This window comes from Triticum aestivum, chromosome 6B (genome assembly GCF_018294505.1).
Source record: "Triticum aestivum cultivar Chinese Spring chromosome 6B, IWGSC CS RefSeq v2.1, whole genome shotgun sequence".
In the NCBI taxonomy this organism is placed as follows: domain Eukaryota; kingdom Viridiplantae; phylum Streptophyta; class Magnoliopsida; order Poales; family Poaceae; genus Triticum; species Triticum aestivum.
The window spans coordinates 687645731-687653766 of NC_057810.1; positions in this window are offsets into that span (position 1 = coordinate 687645731).

An 8036-nucleotide genomic window follows, 5' to 3' on the forward strand; every position below is an offset into this window, starting at 1 on the left:
ATCAATATCTAGATTAGATCTTTCTTAGGCCTTGTTCGGCAATGATCCACGAAGCGGAGCGCGTGGAGCTCGGTTCTAACCGCTCCTTGCATGCCACTCCGCTTTGAAGCGGAGTAGCGGAGCGGAGGGACGCTCGGAAATCCATCAGCTTTGAGAAATACGAGGATCTACTTTTTCTTTTTTTGAGGATTCTACAAGGATATACTTTTTTAGGGATGAACATAACTTTATTCATCGAAAACCACAGTTCGTGGGACACAGTTTGGATCATGGGGGTTTAAAAGCCACACATGGCGCCCATGTACAAGAGTTAGCGAAAATTTTGCTAACCTATGAGCATCTGTGTTTGATCTACGACCTTCGTATACAATCTTGCTAGTAAAATTCACCGCCCTTGCTCTAATCTCATTGATGATAGAGCCATATGATCCTCTAGCATTGCTGTGAATATCATCAACCACTTGCTGTGCATCCGATGCCACAATGAAGTTGTGAAGCGCTAAGTCCTCAGCCAATGCATACGCCTCACGGCAGGCAATTGCTTCGAGTGTAGCCACATCGTGAACTCCCGTGACCACTAGGGAGGAGCTCCCCAGGTAGTTGCCATGCTCATCTCGACAAACCGCCGCTGCTGCACCTCTCCTGTGATAGGTAGATACACCGGCATCAACATGTATTTTGGCATGTCCCTGTGGCGATGCCCTAGGGGGTGTGCCTCCCTGCTGATTCCTGGTTGCATTGTGAGTCATTTGCGGCTTCTTCTTAATGATATCCAAGTCCATCAGGTACCTGTTAATGAACGCATGTGTGGCTCCTGGACTCTGGAAATCACCCTCGTGGATGGCCTTTCTTCTTGCAGACCAGATCGCCCAAAGGGTTACTACTAGCTTGAGGAAGGCTTCATGCGATAGTGCTTGAATCATGGAGAACAACCAAGATTTTGCTACTGGTTTCGAGGTTACCCTCAACTGCTCTGCCAACTCTCCATCAACTAATGCCCAAATGCAACAGGACATTGTGCACTCTAGCAATGAATGCCGCCATGAGTCTGGAGCGCCACAAAGTGTGCATGAGCTTGTCGAAGACATATGTCGATGTTCTCTAACATCTTCCATTGGCAGCGAGTGCCTAGCAAGCCTCCAGAGAAACATCCTTATCTTCCCTGGTACCTGAGTGCTCCATAATGATCTCCACGAACTACGCTCACGCGCTATGTTGGACGGTCCTGCCGCTCCATCTAGCCCCACTTCCCGGCGCTCTTTTGTGTGGACAAGCATTTTGTACGCAGATCTAACCGAGAAGAGGCCATTTCTCTCATGATTCCAAGACCAAAAATCTGCAGTTACTCTGGTGCAAAGCGGGATGCTAGTTATAATTGGTATGTCGATAGGGAGCATAACTTGATTTAGACGGTCCATGTTCCAGCTGGCTGTAGTTTGGTCGATGAGCTCGGACACATATTGGGGAGGGTTTGATAGCTTGCACCCATACGGTCTCATCATCTCCTTCCTAGGCAGCCAATTGTCAGCCCAAATGCTTGTGGTAGTGCCGTCACCAATTCTGTGAATCAGGCCAATTTTGAGTATATCTCTACGTTCTACTATAGCTCTCCAAATTTGGCTTGGGTGGTTTTCGAGTGCTGCCTTAAGAATAGATGTATTGGGAAAATAGGCAGCCCCGAGAACTCATGCACTCAATGAGTCTGGCGACTGTAATATCCTCCAGGCCTGCCTGGCAAGTAATGATAGGTTAAATAGCTCAAAATCCTTGAACCCAAGAGGCCAAGACCTCCCATGTCCTTCGGATTGGTCATATCCTCCCAGGCCACCCATGCGGGTTTCCTCTTGCCATCACGGCTTCCCCACCAGAATTTGCGGATCAGCATGTTGAGATGTTCACACAAGCCTCTGGGGAGCTTAAAGCATGACATAGAAAATACCGGAACCGCCTGAACAACCGCCTTGAGAAAAACCTCCTTCCCTGCCGTTGCCATAATCTTTTCTATCCACCCCTGCACCTTACTCCATAAGCGGTCTTTGAGATATTTGAAAGCACCATTTTTTGAAGAACCCACATCAGATGTCATGCCCAAATATTTCTCACTAAGGGTTTCATTAGGGACATTGAGCAAGCCCTTAACTTCTGCCCTCACACTGTCAGGAACTCCCTTACTGAAGAAAATCGAGGACTTATGATAGTTGATTCTCTGACCTGTGGCCTGGCAATAAGTATCCAACATCTAAAGCACACCCGATGCTCCCACTCCATTCGCCTTGAAAAACAGCAGGATGTCATCTGCAAATAATAAGTGGCTGACTGGCGGTGCCGTAGGAGCCACTTGTATACCACTGTGATTAGATGACTCTTCTCTGGATTTTATAAGGCACAAAAGGCCCTCTGCTGCTATCAAAAACAAATAAGGAGATATCGGGTCTCCTTTTTGGATTCCACGTGTAGGTGTAAACTGATGAAGTTTCTTACCATTGAACAAAATGAAAAAATTTACCGACATGACCATATTCATCACAATGCTAACCCAGCCTTCTGTGAAGTCAAGTTTTATCATAATAACCTGAAGATAAGACGACTCCACCCTGTCGTAGGCCTTCATCATATCTAGCTTCAAAGCGCAGTGTTGGTTCTTCTTAGATTTGTTCCATTTCATGAAGTGAATGCACTCATACGCCATGATTATGTTGTCTGTAATTAGTCTCCCAGGCACAAAGGCTGACTGCTCTTCTGAGATAATATCCGGCAACACTATCTTCAGACGATTAGAAATAACCTTGGAAGCAATCTTGTACAAAACATTACACAAGCCGATCGGGCGAAACTGAGTTAATAACATTGGGTTTTTAACCTTAGGAATAAGAACCAACAAAGTCTCATTAATACTCTCTGCAGACTCTGTTCCATCCACTATTCTGAGTACTGCTTTGGTTACCTCATCACCACATACCTCCCAGTGCTGCTGAAAAAAAATGTGCAGGGAAGCCGTCAGGGCCCGGTGCCTTCAGCGGAAACATTTGGAACAACACTTTTTTGACCTCCTCCTGGGTATATGGGGAATTCAAGATGGAGTTCATATCATCAGTGACCCTACGAGGTACTGTATCAATAACCTGCTCCATGTTTTGTACACCCTCCGAGCTGTATAGGTCAGAATAAAAGGCTGATGCGGCTGCCTCCAAATCATTTTTATCCTCCGTGACTCGACCGTCGGGTAGCTGAAGTGATTCAATTTGATTCTTCCTTCTTATCCTGCTTGCTCTTAGGTGAAAGAAGTACATATTTTTGTCCCTGTGAACTAACCACTCCAGGCAAGCTCGTTGCCTCCAGAGAATCTCTTCCCGATGATAGAGCTCGACTAATCTATCGGCGATTTTAGTTTCCAAGTGAGACGGAGCAAAACTGTTGGGGAACGTTACATAAAATAAAAAATTTCCTACGTTCACCAAGATCAATCTATGAGTTCATCTAGCAACTAGAGAGAGGAGTGCATCTACATACCCTTGTAGATCGCGTGCGGAAGCGTTCAAGAGGACGGGGTTGAGGGAGTCGTTCTCGTCGTGATCCAAATCACCGGACATCCTAGCACCGAACGGATGGCACCTCCGCGTTCAACACACGTACGGTCAGCGTGACGTCTCCTCCTTCTTGATCCAACAAGGGGGAAGGAGAGGTTGATGAAGATCCAGTAGCACGACGGCGTGGTGGTGGATGCAGCAGGGCTCCGGCAGGGCTTCGCCAAGCGACTACAAGAGGGAGAGGTGTAGCAAGGGGGGAAGGGAGGCGCCAGGTGTCAGGTGCGGTTGCCCTCCCACCCCCCTCTTTATATAGGGACCCCAGGGGGGCGCCGGCCCTAGGAGATGGGATCTCCTAGGGGGGCGGCGGCCAAGGGGGAGACTTGCCCCCCAAGGCAAGTGGAGGCGCCCCCTCCGATCCCCTAGGATTCCCAACCCTAGGCGCAGAGGGGGGCCCTGGGGGGCGCACCAGCCCACCAGGGGCTGGTTCCCCTCCCACTTCAGCCCATGGGGCCCTCTGGGATAGGTGGCCCCACCCGGTGGACCCCCGGGACCCTTCCGGTGGTCCCGGTACAATACCGGTAACCCCCGAAACTTTCCCGATGGCCGAAACTCGACTTCCCATATATAATTCTTTACCTTCGGACCATTCCGGAACTCCTCGTGACGTCCGGGATCTCATCCGGGACTCTGAACAACTTTTGGTTTGCTGCATACTCATATCTCTACAACCCTAGCGTGACCGAACCTTAAGCGTGTAGACCCTACGGGTTCGGGAGACATGTAGACATGACCGAGACGGCTCTCTGGTCAATAACCAACAGCGGGATCTGGATACCCAGGTTGGCTCCCACATGCTCCTCGATGATCTCATCGGATGAACCACGATGTCGAGGATTCAAGCAACCCCGTATACAATTCCCTTTGTCAATCGGTACGTTACTTGCCCGAGATTCGATCGTCGGTATCCCAATACCTTGTTCAATCTCGTTACCGGCAAGTCACTTTACTCGTACCGTAATGCATGATCCCGTGACCAGACACTTGGTCACTTTAAGCTCATTATGATGATGCATTACCGAGTGGGCCCAGAGATACCTCTCCGTCATACGGAGTGACAAATCCCAGTCTCGATCCGTGTCAACCCAACAGACACTTTCGGAGATACCTGTAGTGCAACTTTATAGTCACCCAGTTACGTTGTGACGTTTGGTACACCCAAAGTACTCCTACGGTATCCGGGAGTTACATGATCTCATGGTCTAAGGAAAAGATACTTGACATTGGAAAAGCTCTAGCAAACGAACTACACGATCTTTGTGCTATGCTTAGGATTGGGTCTTGTCCATCACATCATTCTCCTAATGATGTGATCCCGTTATCAATGACATCCAATGTCCATAGTCAGGAAACCATGATCTGTTGATCAACGAGCTAGTCAACTAGAGGCTCACTAGGGACATATTGTGGTCTATGTATTCACACGTGTATTACGATTTCCGGATAATACAATTATAGCATGAATAAAAGACAATTATCATGAACAAGGAAATATAATAATAATCCTTTTATTATTGCCTCTAGGGCATATTTCCAACAGTCTCCCACTTGCACTAGAGTCAATAATCTAGTTACATTGTGATGAATCGAACACCCATAGAGTTCTGGTGTTGATCATGTTTTGCTCGCGGAAGAGGTTTAGTCAACGGATCTGCGACATTCAGATCCGTATGTACTTTGCAAATATCTATGTCTCCATCTTGAACATTTTCACGGATGGAGTTGAAACGACGCTTGATGTGCCTGGTCTTCTTGTGAAACTTGGGCTCCTTGGCAAGGGCAATAGCTCCAGTGTTGTCACAGAAGAGAGTGATTGGCCCCGACGCATTGGGTATGACTCCTAGGTCGGTGATGAACTCCTTCATCCATATTGCTTCATGCGCTGCCTCCGAGGCTGCCATGTATTCCGCTTCACATGTAGATCCCGCCACGACGCTCTGCTTGCAACTGCACCAGCTTACTGCTCCACGATTCAACATATACACGTATCCGGTTTGTGACTTAGAGTCATCCAGATCTGTGTCGAAGCTAGCGTCGACGTAACCCTTTACGACGAGCTCTTCGTCACCTCCATAAACGAGAAACATGTCCTTTGTCCTTTTCAGCTACTTAAGGATATTCTTGACCGCTGTCCAGTGTTCCTTGCCGGGATTACTTTGGTACCTTCCTACCAAACTTACGGCAAGGTTTACATCAGGTCTGGTACACAGCATGGCATACATAATAGATCCTATGGCTGAGGCATAGGGGATGACACTCATCTCTTCTTTATCTTCTGCCGTGGTCGGGCATTGAGCCGAGCTCAATCTCACACCTTGCAATACAGGCAAGAACCCTTTCTTGGACTGATCCATTTTGAACTTCTTCAATATCTTATCAAGGTATGTGCTTTGTGAAAGACCTATGAGGCGTCTCGATCTATCCCTATAGATCTTGATGCCTAATATGTAAGCAGCTTCTCCAAGGTCCTTCATTGAAAAACACTTATTCAAGTAGGCCTTAATGCTGTCCAAAAGTTCTATATCATTTCCCATCAAAAGTATGTCATCTACATATAATATGAGAAATGCTACAGAGCTCCCACTCACTTTCTTGTAAACGCAGGCTTCTCCATAAGTCTGCATAAACCCAAACGCTTTGATCATCTCATCAAAGCGAATGTTCCAACTCCGAGATGCTTGCACCAGCCCATAAATGGATCGCTGGAGCTTGCATACCTTGTTAGCATTTTTAGGATCGACAAAACCTTCTGGCTGCATCATATACAGTTCTTTATTAAGATAGCCGTTAAGGAATGCCGTTTTGACGTCCATCTGCCATATCTCATAATCATAGTATGCGGCAATTGCTAACATGATTCGTACGGACTTCAGCTTTGCTATGGGAGAGAAAGTCTCATCATAGTCAACCCCTTGAACTTGCCGATAACCCTTAGCGACAAGTCGAGCTTTATAGATAGTAACATTACCATCTGCGTTCGTCTTCTTCTTAAAGATCCATTTGTTTTCTATCGCTCGCCGATCATCAGGCAAGTCTGTCAAAGTTCATACTTTGTTTTCATACATGGATTCTATCTCGGATTGCATGGCTTCAAGCCATTTGTTGGAATCTGGGCCCGCCATCGCTTCTTCATAGTTCGAAGGTTCACCGTTGTCTAACAACATGATTTCCAAGACAGGGTTGCCATACCACTCTGGTATGGAACGTGTCCTTATGGACCTATGAAGTTCAGTAGCAACTTGATCCGAAGTACCTTGATCATCATCATGAATTTCCTCTCCAGTCGGTGTAGGCACCACAGGAACATTTTCCCGAGCTGCACTACTTTTCGGTGCAAGAGGTAGTACTTCATCGTGTTCTACTTTCCTCCCACTCACTCCTTTCGAGAGAAACTCTTTTTCCATAAAGGATCCGTTCTTGGCAACAAAGATCTTGCCTTGGGATCTAAGGTAGAAGGTATACCCAATGGTTTCTTTGGGGTATCCTATGAAGACGCATTTTTCCGACTTGGGTTCGAGCTTTTCAGGTTGAAGTTTCTTGACATAAGCATCGCATCCCCAAACTTTTAAAAACGACAACTTAGGTTTCTTCCCAAACCATAATTCATATGGTGTCGTCTCAACGGATTTAGACGGAGCCCTATTTAAAGTGAATGTAGCTGTCTCTAGAGCGTATCCCCAAAATGATAGCGGTAAATCGGTAAGAGACATCATAGATCGCACCATATCCAATAGAGTGCGATTACGACGTTCGGACACACCGTTACGCTGAGGTGTTCCAGGCGGCGTGAGTTGTGAAACGATTCCACATTTCCTTAAGTGCGTACCAAATTCGTGACTTAAATATTCTCCTCCACGATCTGATCGTAAGAATTTTATCTTTCGGTCACGTTGATTCTCTACTTCATTCTGAAATTCCTTGAACTTTTCAAAGGTCTCAGACTTGTGTTTCATCAAGTAGACATACCCATATCTACTTAAGTCATCAGTGAGAGTGAGAACATAACGATATCCTCCGCGAGCCTCAACGCTCATTGGACCACACACATCAGTATGTATGATTTCCAATAAGTTGGTTGCTCGCTCCATTGTTCCGGAGAACGGAGTCTTGGTCATTTTGCCCATGAGGCATGGTTCGCATGTGTCAAATGATTCATAATCGAGAGACTCTAAAAGTCCATCAGCATGGAGCTTCTTCATGCGCTTGGACCAATGTGACCAAGGCGGCAGTGCCACAAGTATGTGGGACTATCGTTATCAACTTTACATCTTTTGGTATTCACACTATGAATATGTGTAACATTACGTTCGAGATTCATTAAGAATAAACCATTGACCATCGGGGCATGACCATAAAACATATCTCTCATATAAATAGAACAACCATTATTCTCGGATTTAAATGAGTAGCCATCTCGTATTAAACGAGATCCAGATACAATGTTCATGCTCA